A 14397-nucleotide genomic window follows, 5' to 3' on the forward strand; every position below is an offset into this window, starting at 1 on the left:
GAATTGTGCTTAAATTTTTATCATAATTTAATTGAATCTGAAAGATAGCATTTTTAAGATGGCCATTTACATTATTTTGATCCTACTGTCAATATTTATAAGGAAAATTGATCTGTAATTCCCTTTCATTTATGAGTCTGTATGATTTAGGTGTCAGGGTGACTATGGCCTTATAGAACGAGGTTTATAATGTTCCCTTCTGTTTCCTTTTAATAGAATGGTTTATTATCTCTTCTTTGAAAGCCTGATAGAATTGTGTTCTACAACCATCTGACTCTTGTTTTTCTTTGCTTTCTTTTTTTTTTTTTTGTGGTTAGGATACTTTTAGTGACTATTTCTATTTCTTTAGGGGCTATAGGATTATTTAGATTGCCTGATCTTGATTTAACTTTGGCAAGTGTTATTTATCTAGAAAATCATCCATTTCATTCAGATTTTCCCAATTTGTGGAGTATAGGCTTTTGAAGTAAGACTCAAAGATTCTTTGGATTTCTTTTTCCTTTCTGATTTTGTTGAATTGGATACTGTCTCTCTTCCTTTTAGTTAGTGCAGCTGAGAGTTTGTCTGTCTTGCTGATTTTCTCAAAGAACTAGCCCTAGATTTCCTTGATTCTTTGCATTGTTCTTCTTTCTAATTATTGCTTTCATCCCCGAATTTTATTATTTCCTGGCTTCTACTCTGTTTATTGTTGCTAGTACGAGAAATCTCTAATTTCTTTATGAAGACATTTAGTGCTATGAACTTTCCTGTTAGCACTTCTTTCGTTGTGTTCCATTAAGTTTAGGTATGATGTGCCACCGTTTTCAGTGAACTGTAGAAAGCCATTAATTTCTTTCTTTATTTCTTCTCTGACCTAGCAATCATTGAGTAGAGAGTTGTTTGGTTTCTAAGAGTTTGTAAGCTTTCTGTTGTTTCTGCTTTTGTTGAGGTGCAGCTTTAGTCCACGGTAGTCTGATAAAATGCAGAGAGTTATTTCAATTCTCTGTTATCTGTTGAGGCTTGCTTTGTGATGGAGTATATGATCAATTTTGGAGAAAGTTCCATGAGGTGCTAAGAAGAAGGTTTTTGTGTTTGGGTGAAATGTTCTATAGATATGTTAGGTTTATTTGATTCAACTTTTGTTATTTTCATTATTTGTCTAGTTTACATCTAGGAGACATATTCATTGGTGAGAGTGGATGTTGAAGTCTCACTCTATAAATACGTGGTGTTTAATGTATGATTTAAGCTTTATTAAGGTGGTTTTACAAATGTGGACACCCTTGCTTTTGGGGCATAGATGTTCAGATTTGAAACATTATTTTAGTACATTTTTTCTTTTGATAAGTATGAAATGTCCTGTCCCATCTCCTATGATTACATTTGGTTAAAAGTCTATATTATTATATACTAGAATGGCTACTCCAGCTTTCTTCTTATGTCCATTTTCTTGGAAAATCTTTTTTATTTTTCTTTCTTTGTTTGTTTTTTTTCTTTTCTTCTTCTTTTTTTGTATAAAAGCAAACATTTAATTGAGACTGATTTATAAATGCAGATAGACAGTTCATTATCATCAAAACAGGAAGCACGGCAATGTCGACAGACAAGATGCTGGAGGAGCCAAGACTTCTACATCTTGATCCAAAGGTAGCTATGAGCAGACTGTCTCCCAGGCAGCTAGGGAAGAGGGTGTCAAACACCACCCTTACAATGACACACTTTCTCCAAAAAGGCCACACCTACTCCAGCAAGGCCAGATCTCCTAATATTGCCAATTCCCATAGGCCAACCACATTCAAATCACTACAATGACTGAGAACAACATATTTCCTGGCACTAAATCAGGAAGAACATGATTGAAGAATGGATTAAGAAGTGATAGATCCTGCAACAGAAGTGGAAAAAGTTAAACCTAGATGTAGGTGAGCTAATTAGTCTGCAACATTATATAACGTTCTGGCTCTTTCTATGGCACTGAGGCTGTTTACTTTTCTAATTCACAAGCTTGAACGCATAGACAATGGGTTTGATCTGTCTTGCATCTTCACTATAGGATGTGAGATATACAATGTAGACAGGTCTGCCTTGAATACAGTACGATCTGATCTGCCTTTGCCTTCTTAGCATTAGGATTAAAGGTAAACACCAATACATTAAACTCTGTTTTCACCTAATATTTTCACTTTAAATATCCACTTGAAATAATACAGAATTACGCAACTATAATTTGAAATGTGAATATTCCATGTTATTTAAATAGTAGAACAATCTGCTATCAATACTCTGGAAGCAATGATTTAAGGAAGTAAGAGGTGCCATGTGTGTATGTGTATGTGTGTATATGTGTGTGTGTTTGGTATGTGCATTTGTGTGTGTGTTTAGACATTTATTTTTATAAAAATCATTCATGTAATATACAACTGATGAATCCCACAAGAAATCATATACTTGGATCCTAGTTATACTAAGAATTCTCTATTGTGAGATTTTCCTGTAGGACACTAAGAAACAAAAACCGCATGGTCTCATTAGACTGTAAAATTCTATATAACACCATATGTCACATTCAGCAAGATTTATAAATGTTGAATTGCTTTGAAGTATAGACTAGAGAATGATGTGATAGATTATCCATATAAATGTGAAATAAATTAGTCAAAATATTTCTAAGAGACCATTTATTCAGCATGTTTTAGTGGTAGAATGAGATCTATGTGGAGAAGAATGAATTATTTGTGCTTTGTATTCAGAAGGATGATGACCTGTTTTGAGGTGCAGAAAACCTGCTCAATTCTGAGCAGAGAGCCTATTAAGAAATCTACTTCTCGGGTGATAGTAGATGCAGGCGAGGGTGTGGAGAAAGAGGAACACTCCTCCATTGTTGGTGGGACTGCAAAATGGTGCAACCACTTTGGAAATCAGTCTGGCGATTCCTCAGAAAATTGGACATAACATTACCTGAGGATCCAGCTATACCACTCCTAGGCATATACCCAGATGTTCGAACATATAACAAGGACATATCCTCAACTATGTTCATAGCAGCCTTATTTATAATAGCCAGGAGCTGGAAAGAACCCAGATGTCCTTCAACTGAGGAATGGATTAAAAAAATGTGGTATATTTACACAATGGATTATTACTCAGCTATTAAAAACAATGAATTCGAGAGGTTCCTAGGTAAATGGATGGAACTAGAAATTATCATCCTGAGTGAGGTAAGCCAATCACAAAAGAACACACATGGTATTCACTCACTGATCATTGGATATTAGCCCAGAACTTTGAAATGCCCAAGATGCAACTCACAGGCCACATGAAGCTCATAAAGAAGGAAGACCAAGTGGGGGTGATTCGGTCCTTCTTAGAAGGAGCAACAAAATACTCAAGGGAGCAAATATGGAGACAAAGTGAGGGACAGAAACTGAAGGATGGCCCATCTGAAGACCTTTCCACCTGAGTATCCATCCCATGTGCAGTCACCAAAGTTAGATGCTGATGGGGAAGTCAGGAAGTGCATGCTGTTAAGAGACTGATATGGATGTCTCCTCAGAGGTCTTCAAGAGTCTGACATATTCAGAGGCAGATTCTCACAGCTAGCCATTGAACTGATAATGGGGTTCTCAATGGAGGAGTTAGAGTGAAGACTGTTGGAGCTGAAAGGGTTTTCGGCACCATGAGGAGAGCAACTATACCAACCAACCAGAGCTCCCAGGGTCTAAACCACCAGCCTGGGAGCACTTAGGGAGGGATCCAGGGCTTCAGCTGAATATGTAAGAGTGGAGGGCCCTGCTGGGCACAGGTGGAAGAAGAGAACCTTGACCTCAAGAAGGCTGGACGCCCCAGGGGGTGGGAATTTTGAGGGTGGGGAGGTGGAAGTGGGGGGGGTAGGTAGAGGTTACATCCACAGAGAAGAAGGAGGAGGGGTGATGGGATAGGGGGTTCCTGGGTGGGTGGGGGATGGGGTAAGGGGACAACATATGAAATGTAAATAAAACATCCAATAAAAAAATTTTAAAAAAGAAAAAAAAGAAAAAAAAGAAATCTACTGAACACAAAAAGGGTTGGTATTTTTACCACTTGATTTGTGGACAATTGTGCAACATTACTAGTCAATACAATCATGCTGTTAAGTGGAAAGAAACATTGAATTTCTAATATTCTCTATTACTTCATTGAACAAACTAAACATAATTGCATTTATTAGGTTGTGTCATTTTATTCTGCAGGGACAGTTTTTAAGCATGAAACTAAATATAAATGTGATTGTTGAGGCAGGACACATCGTTAGTTTGGTATAATGGCATTCCGTTCCATGACGGTATATTTGCACCCGTGTTGCCATTGGGATGATTCGTGTAATTGGGAACATCTGTGATATTTAACAGTAATCTAGCATGCTCCTATGAACTAGGTATTCTGCATTCAATAGTTTTAAAACACATAGAAGAAATACAGATTTGATCTTCAGTAAATGGTGTTGAACTATTGCTGTTTTTTGATTTGCCTGTTTAGAAGATTGTCTACTTCTTCAACTTACTTTATACGTATCAGGTAAGTCCTTCTAAAACCTCTTGTTATTAACCCTGGGCAGACTTTGTTTGGATCTTTGTATTTTCATGTATTCTGCTTCTAAACAATATTATTTGCATTAGAAGTTTAAATCATTGAAATAATCTCTTAATATCCTTAGTGTAAAGGCCATGATATTACATAACATTCATTTAAATTTCAATTTTATATATTTTAAAAAGTAAATGTAAACCATGAAGAGAATTTCCTTTGATTTTTTTTCTAAATCTTATTAGAAGAAATGTGTGTAGCTTGGCTTTTAGTAAGAATTCTTTTACAAGCCTGTCTAAAATCTTGATGAAACTGAAATTTCAGAGTCATGTCTTCTGAAAACAGTCTGTCTTCAATTCACTTCCTGTCTCAAACACAATCTGAAAATAGTTATTTTCTTTAAACTCTCCTACCCAAGAAACAAATGTAGGATATTGATAATAGTAATTTTTATATTTATAGCTCAAAAAAACAAGTATTTATATTTATTTAGTTGCAAGGTCCCCTGATATTTAAACATTATTATTCTGCTATGTTGTCCATGTATTCAAATTTTACCTCACCAGCAGTTCCATCATCTACTGGTAATTGAAATTTATGACAACTCTTCTGTTCTTCCCGACCTAAAAGTTGTTAACATTCTTACTTGTAATTGAAGAAATGAACCTTTGTAATGCAGGTATATTCTATAATAATGTTTTATAATAATATTTTAAATTGTCTATACACAGCAAAAGTTTTGGTCATTTAGTTTTTCTAGTATGAATTTTCCTAATGTAGAAAGATACATCATTTACCTTTGGGTTTCATTGATGTTTATTCCCCTTTAATTTAAATTTATTTTCTCATAACATCACCTAAAGGCATTTTATATATCTCTGCCTCCACTCTATTTATTAAATCACTTCACTAGATCCTACATTTTTTAGTTTATAACAAGGCAATCAGCTATTTCCAGCTATCTCCATCATCAATAAAAGTCATAATAAAATATGGTGTGAGAGATGGGTCTTTCAGAGAAATGCCATCAGGATTACATGACTTCAAGAGTTCATAAAATAGAAATTATTTCCTCTGAACTATCTGAAACTCAGAATATGTTTCTGAGAAATTATGTGCTGGAAGTGAAGCTCCATAGCTCAAAATTTCTTAGCATGTGAAAACCCTGGGTTCTGTTCTCACAACCAAGAAATAAAAAAGGTGTCCAGTTGTTTGAACTCTTACTTCTTAAATAAAATAGTCATTCAGATAATCAAGGTTCATTTCAATAAATGTGGATTTTAAAAGCCAAATGGATCTTGCTCTAAATATGTAGTTTGGGCTTTATTTTAGACTGTCTGCAATTAATCAAAAAAGGATAGTCTACCTTAACTCACTCATATTAGAAATGAATAAAGTGCATTATTTGGCTCTATGGGTTTTCCAGATCATCACAAAAAACAAGAAATAGTGGTTACACTCATAGACTTAAAACGTTATTATGTTTTTAATAAACATGAATTATAAAGAAATACAAACAATCTGTAGTTAAAATATTATGTTTACAATAAACCTTCTGTTATCCAAAGCTACACACAGTATATACAAACATATAAAACTTTAAGACAGGAAGTGATTTCATGTGCATATCTTGAACTTTAGTTTTCTAATTGCAGCACACATTAGATAGAACTGTTATTTGTCTTGACTGATCTTTCTTCCCCATTCAGTATTTTTTGAGCCAGAAGGTAGCAGTGGAGAACTGTGTTTCACAAACAACATATCTTATAGAAATTGGCATTCATGACTCACTATTGAAATTTGTAGTATCATGTTTAGTTTCAATTTCTTTCAAGACTCTATCAATGTGTGGACATCATCTTCCTCATCAGGGATCTTTATCTGACTACTATTTTGGAAATTACTCCCTTTCAATTACTTATGTCTGAGACATTTTCTCTTCTGTTGTGTATACAATTCTGTTCAATTAGATGATATGTTTAGTTATTGAAGCCACTGTGAATATAAGCATTTCATAAAAAAATTTTCACTAAGGTGCAAACTAACTTGCAATACTGAGATTAGACAATGCTAAATATTGAATAAGTCCTTAAAAATATTTGAAAAAAGATAGAGATGAACAATCATGAAACTGAAAACCCATGTGTCAAATGACTAACATGCCTTCATTAATCAGAACAGGTGCTGACTCACATCTTCACATGAGAAGAATATGAGTTCTTGCCAGTCAAGTAACATTGATGAGGAAATGTTCATGGGAAGAATTGGAACTTGCTACATAAAATATTCATGCATTGGTTAAAGTTATTAATACTAATTTTCTATGGCCAAAAAAGAAGAAATGCTTTCCTAGATGTAATTTTAGTTTAATATCTTTTATAGATTTATTAGAACAAAACAGAAATGAAGAACCAATCAGTGAATATAGAGTTCATTTTGCTTGGACTGTCAGATGACCCTCAACTACAAATTCCAATTTTCCTGTTTCTGTTTTTCAATTACATCTTAAGTTTGATGGGAAACTTCATGATCATCTCCCTCACTCTACTGGATCCCCATCTTAAGATTCCCATGTATTTCTTCCTCCGGAATTTTTCTTTTTTAGAAATTTCATTCACCACAGTGTGCATTCCTAGGTTCTTGATAAGCATTCTCACTGGAGACAGAACAATTTCCTACAATGCTTGTGCAGCTCAATTATTCTTCTTTTTCTTACTAGGAAGCACAGAGTTTTACCTCCTGGCTGCCATGTCCTATGATCGCTATGTAGCCATCTGCAGACCACTGCACTACCCCATCATCATGAATAACAAAGTGTGCTACCTACTGGTCCTCAGCTCCTGGGTGACTGGGTTCTTAGTTGTATTCCCTGCTTTGCTCTTGGGACTCAAACTGGATTTCTGTGCCTCCAAAATAATAGACCACTTCCTGTGTGACACTTCCCCTCTCCTGCAGCTCTCTTGCACAGACACCCATTTTATTGAGTTATTGGATTTCGCTTTAGCTGTCATGACACTTGTTATCACCTTAATTTTAGTGATTCTCTCCTATACACTCATCATCAAAACCATTCTAAAGTTTCCTTCAGCTCAACAACGGAAAAAGGCCTTTTCCACCTAATCCTCACACATGGTTGTTGTCTCCATTACTTATGGGAGTTGTATCTTCATGTACATGAAAACATCAGCCAAGGAGAGGGTGACTTTAAATAAAGGTGTCTCTGTTCTCAACACTTCTGTGGCCCCTTTGCTAAACCCTTTCATTTACACTCTAAGGAATCAGCAGGTCAAGGAAGCTTTTAAATATGTACTTCATAGATTTTGTCCTCTACAAAACAGTGAGACAAGTTTTAGACATAAATAACATGCTTTTGAAACACTAATGAGAAAATAGATAGCAATTCTTAATTACATTGGTTGTGATGTGACCCATTTCATTCATTGAGGATTTAAATCACATTATGCTTGTCCACTCCAGATGCTTACATTGTCTATAATTTCAGCACATTTCCTTAACTTTAGAATATGACTACCTTCTCAAAACCAGAATCTTAAGCTTTATGTATATGGATAAATTCTCTTCTTGTACTTTTTATGTCTAATTCAACTGAAACTTGCTAGATTTTAAAAATTCTCTGGGCTACTTTGTACATTGTATAGGACAGAGAAGAGATAATCATTATGTAAAATAGTTAAAGTTGTCATAACAAATTAAAATTTTTAATATTTTGAATAATGAAAATAATAGCCTAAGATAAAAGATCACTCATGATGAATATTGAAGCATTAACCAGGAAAACATTTAAGAGTCTGTGGTGAGTGACATAAAATATGCCAGGTAGTTGGAATGTTGCTGAAATCATTCCCTTGTATAAGTATATTAATGGAAGATATGTAATTTTGTAAAGTTAGATAATATATTGCTTTAAGATAATTCAACATCATAATTTGTTGACAATTGCCATATTGGATTACAATTTCTAAATTTTGAAGAAGATGGTAATCCAAAATAGAAATTCTTCCATTTACTATTTGTTTGTATCTGGATTTGGAGAAATGTCTATCTATTAAATAAAATTTAGTAATTAAAGTGTTATTATCAATTTTTCCTGTGTTAATGTTTATAAATAATACATATCTTAAAATACTATTATATAATCACTTTAAACCAATGCTAAGGCACATGTTCATACTCATGTAACTAGAGGGTACTATAGCGAATTGTTCCCTCTGACTATTCCAGTCACTGTATACTACTATCCACCTCAATCTGGAGCTCTTGAGTAACTGTACATTAGACTCACCTTTATGAATTCTCATAAAATGCAACATCCCAGCTTTCTGTATTCTTCGGTTTACGAGTTTCAGTTCCCTATACTTTTTCATGCATCTCCTCTGATTTTTGTAGCAGTGTGGCCACTGTGATCTTCTCATGGCCAACTTTTCCACTCTTTAACTCAATAGCTGCTAATTTCATTTCTTGAGCAATCAATCTAGAATAATGAATGATTACTTCAATGGTTATAAGTGAGACAAGAAAGTACAGTTCCTGAAATCTCTCTTTTTTATTATGCCTTTATAGAAAAATTAAATAGAACATCTGCTTGATAATCAGCAATTATTCATGAGCAACTGTATCATCATATCTTGAAAATTAAACTGTATAGGCCAATTCTTTAGGCAAAACTGCCCACAAAATTGTCTTTAGTGAATAAGAAAGAAACTATTTAGGTGTACAGTCAACATTCTGCTTTTCATCACTTGAGCTGGAAATTAGGACTCAATTCACGTACTTTTCTTCAGGTTCCAACACTCAAACCCTTGTAGAGAGGAATAAAGGGAGCTAAAGTCTGAGAGTTGCTGGAAGAATATTTAAGGAAATAATATGAAGTTGAAACCCTGCCTAATATAGAGAAATGTTAAAGGTGTTCGATAACAGGTTTTCATCTTGTCTTGAAGAAATCTTTCCAGTAATCTTTGCAGTCATATAGACTATTCTTAAACTCTTAGTAAAATCAACTACAGATCCCAAGTCAGACCATCATTTTAACCTCCTTGGTCTTTCTAAACAGTAGTCTCAATTTATCACCCAACTTTCCATTTTGTATAAATCATTTCATTGACTGTTAATTAACAGCATAAAGAGAAAAAGACTCTGGAAGACAGTATTCCAGTTTTTCTTCTGTTTTAGAACACAGCTACAAAAGCCATATTAATGTTGACCTGGTAATTACTTGCTCTGAAATGGATCTTTGACAATAATCAAAGAAGTATGTGGACAGAACAGTTAGAATGTGCCCGTTCTCTTTGAAAAACAGAAACAGAAACAAAAACAGAAAATAAAAATATTTCATACATGGTAAGTCATGGCTTCTGTCACCTGCTCTGCTCAGAGCTGAAGACAGATTGTGACAAACAAGATACATTTGGCATTTTCTTGTTAAACAATCCTACATTTGTAGGTCCTTTTAAAATTTATGGACATTTGAATGCTTAAGTCTCTAATGCCCATCATGTTATTTTAGATATTTCATATGCTCTGGTGAGAAATGTTGTCCAACAGGGTAGAGTCAGTTTTTCTTTGTAAAAGTACATCTAACTTAGGACCAGCCCAAGAGAAACACATCTAGAATTAAGATCCATTCATTTTCCATGTGAAATAAGACCTCTGGTCTAGGATTATCTGAAATAAACTAGTTTTCCCCAACAAATGACACACCTTTGAAAGAGAACTCCTCCTGTGCTCATGTGTTCATTCATCCACCCTGACTTCTGCAAACAGAGCTCTAAAAATTTTGCTTTGTATAGAAGTCAAAAAATTAAAACTGCTTCTTGACAATCAATGTTTATTTTTATTGTTTATAACATTAGAAGTATATAATTCAATACCCAGTACAAGAAATATGCTAATTTCAATACAGAATTATGATTTAGACAATTTTCAGTATTATGAATGTCAGGAGTTTTTTCTTCCATCCTTTTCTCACCTGGATATATTAGCCAAATTTACGAACTACAGAAATTTAAAATTCAAGTATTAGAAAATTAAATTAGTCTCTATGTACTAGCGGGATTAAGGGAACATGACACTCTAGAGAAATGTTATGCTTTTTCTTTGTGATTTTGTAGATGATTATAAACATGTTTACTAAGGTACTTTGTAGTTAAGCTCTTTTTATTACTGCATAAAAATAATGATAAAAAATCCAATTGATGGTGATTCTCATATTGATCTTAATAATACTCTAATTGTCTAGGATATTAAAATTCCCAACAATGAAGCTCTCTGGAGAAATCAAAGTCAAACTCCAGATAATAGGGCTCAGACTTTTAATAGTCTGAAATGTATTTAATAATAATGATGTAAATCATGTTTATTATACTAAACAAATGAAGATTTTCTTGTTTTTCTTAGGAGAAGTATCTAAAATTCAGTCAACTAAACAGCAATAAAAAATCCAGTCTCTTCTAAGTAATATACATGCTGAAAGTATATAAATATGAAAAAAAAAGTTTTTAAATGAAATTCAACCACTATCTAAGAACTTCATATTTAGTGAGACTGTTTTTCAAAAGTAATAAAAGTATATATCTACAATCATAAAATTAGTAAGTTCATACCTAGCAGATCAGCCTCATGACAAACATGCTTTTTTGCATCCTTCAAAAGGAAGCCATAAAACAACCCTAAGTTAATTAGGGTTGCAGCTGAACAGTGCTAAATTCTTCTGTATGAACTGTGTCATACATAAGCATAATCCTGCTACTGACATGCTACTTATTTTAACTCATAGTCGTAAAGGAGTTAGTCGGTGGGCACTTGATCAAATGACCATAATAGCAGAATTATGGGGCAGATGGACAAATACTGTGTGAAGTCAAGATACAAGGATCACTGGAGTTTGTTACTTTTACATGCATCAAGATGCCATTTCAGGGAATAAGTCAGACAGTGATAGAGCAGAACAACCAACATTCTCTTCTGGCTTATACACACTCACACAGGCACACAAACCTGTACAGTCACATTCATATATAATACACACATACTATATCATACACATAACACACATGCACCCACATAATATACCACACTATACATACACACACACACACACACACACACACACACGGAGAGAGAGAGAGAGAGAGAGAGAGAGAGAGAGAGAGAGAGAGAGAGAGAGAGAGATCCTTAACATGAAATTCTTAAAAGATAAGTCTTACATGATACCTATTATAAAGTAAATATTTTAGATTAATTATATAATTAAATACTCAATGTACATAGTAGAAATTATTTAGTTGTTTTCTTTTGCAGTCAAAAAAAGAGAAAAAAGTAATATGCATTAGGTTATACAGACTACTGAGTGTCAAAAATCAAAGCTTAAATCAAGGAATAATGCAAAACATAGAATCTTTAATCTTTGGTTTAAATGTGATTATTAATGAATCATAGATGCATGTTTCCATGTAGAGGTGTTTATTTTGTATACTTGGGTGACAGTTAACATAAGAACGTAAGACAGTTGACATAAAAAATGATGTTTCTGAGTTGGATTGTGAAACTATTCTTCCACTCGCTTATATATATTGATAGCTTACAACTATAATAGCATTTTTGTATATGTAATAAATCAAAGGTACTATTTTAAGACTCAAAATAAGTAATAATTATGTTGATCTATTTACTAACTAAATAAAAAGGAATGCAGAAGCCTACATGAATTATAAATATGTTATTAATTAAAATAAAAAGTATTAAAATAAGATATACCTCATGGTTCCATCCCTATGAAATTTCAGAATAGAGAATTATTACACACAAAAAATTAACAGTTCTGTCACTGCCAGTGTTTTTCTGGAGGATTTTATATAATTGTGGAACTGGAAATTAATGTGAGTGATGTGTTCATCTCTTCATAATATCAGCAGGTTGACAATTCCTCTTTCCAGATACATGAACCACAAGTAACAGAGGTCAGTGAATGTAGTTGTAAGGCATTTCTCAACTCATCTTCCTGGGTAGTAGTCAAGAGAAAACCAAGTGGGAGGCCAACAAAAATATATTGAAAATGTAAGATTCTATTCCAGAAGAAGATGCATGCATCCTTTGACCTAAGTGAAAACTGAAATAAGTCTGGTCTACCTTTGGGGGGAACACAAATGATCACTTACTACTTAAGTTGGTCCTCTGACACTCTTATGTCAGAAACTTAGCTCCTCAATGCATAGGTGTTGGGAGGTGGGACTGAGAAATAAGCTTGGATCATTGAAGTAAATTAATCCATTTTTCACAGGTGTAGGTAAATTATCACAACTCTTTCCTTTACTTCTGCTCTTTGTCACCAGTTAAAGGTCAACGAGACTCTTGTTATGGAACCACCATATTTGGGATGGGGCTACCAGTCAAGGGAAGGACCTTAGATGAAACGCCCAACAGTAGGGAGAGGGAACTTACAGAGCCCACCTTCAACAGGAAGACAGAACATCAAATGAGGGAGGGGTTGCCATCCCACAGTCAAAACTCTGATCCATAATTGTTCCTGTCTGAAAGAACTACAGGGATGGAAATGGAGAGGAGCCTGAGGAAAAGAAGGTCCAGGCACATGCACAAAGTGGGATCCAGCCCAAGGGGAGGTCTCAAGGCCTGACACTATTGCTGAGGCTATGGAGCGCTCACAAAAAGGGACCTATCATGACTGCCCTCCTAAAGACCCAACAAGCAGCTGAAAGAGTCAGGTGCAGATATTTGCACCTAATCAATGGACAGAATCTGCTAACCCCTGTGGTTGAATTAGGGAAAGGCTGAAAGAAGCTGAGGAGGAGGGTGACCTTGTGGAGGAGGGTGACCCTGGAGGAGGATCAGCAGTCTCAATTAATCTGGAACTTCGAGATATCTCAAACAATGGACCACCAAAAAGACAGCGTACACCAGCTAATATGCGGCCCCCAACGCATATACAGCAAGGGACTGCTGTGTCAGTGTTAAATCAGAGATGATATACCTAATTCTCAAGAGACTGGAGGCCCCAGGGTTTTTAGAGGTCAGGTCGGGTGCCGGTTGGGGACATCCTCGAGGAGACAGGGAGTAGGGAGAAAGTATGGGATGTGGAAAGGTCAGAGGGTAAACAGGGGGATGCAGAATAAAATATGGAGTGGAAAAAATAAATATAAAAAATCAGCTAAAACAAAACCGGTTGCTTTATAAATTATTTGATCTTGAGTAAATGTACCTTAAGAAGCCCAACTTTACTTAAGTTTCATAAATAATAATAGTTTTTGTTTGGTTTGGTATTTCAAGTTTCTGAGCACTTACCAGGGTAATGTGCATTGGGGTTTTTGAAGAAATTGTTTATAGTAATCTTTGAAGGGGCGTCTTCTTAAACACGTTTTTGGGTGTGCGGAAGACATTTGGATAGCATAAAAACTCACATTACCAAATCTCATGAGAATGTTTATTCCCTCTTGTCTCTTTTATTTCAGCAACAGGATCAGGAAAATTCTCAAATAGCATGAATAATTCATTTTGTGGCCATGTCAATAATGACTAGGAAGTGACTTAAAATACACTAGACAATGAAGATTACCCTCACAGTGAGAAAAACAAACAAATCATAGACTCTGGTGTAGAGTCAGATGGATTCAGAGTCAAAGAGTGCCTGTGCTCAAGTCAGCATTATGGTAGGACAGTTAGAGATGAAGAATCAGATCATCTTGTTCAAGTATGACAGTGCATTTGTTCCTTTAAGGTAATCTTCTTATGTTTCAAATAATATCTGTATTTTAAAGATTTTGATGAATCTATTTTGAATTTAAATAGATCAAAATAAGTAAAATTCCTGCTATGTCTATTGTA

The 14397-nt window shown here is 34.6% G+C and overlaps 1 pseudogene; it reads left to right on the plus strand.

Annotated features, from left to right (window-relative positions):
- Positions 1-6939: 6939 nt before the first annotated feature.
- LOC114637019 lies at positions 6940-7905 on the plus strand (annotated as a pseudogene).
- The last annotated feature ends 6492 nt before the right edge of the window (positions 7906-14397 follow it).

Source organism: Grammomys surdaster, unplaced genomic scaffold, assembly GCF_004785775.1.
Source record: "Grammomys surdaster isolate TR1022 unplaced genomic scaffold, NIH_TR_1.0 125125, whole genome shotgun sequence".
Taxonomy (NCBI): domain Eukaryota; kingdom Metazoa; phylum Chordata; class Mammalia; order Rodentia; family Muridae; genus Grammomys; species Grammomys surdaster.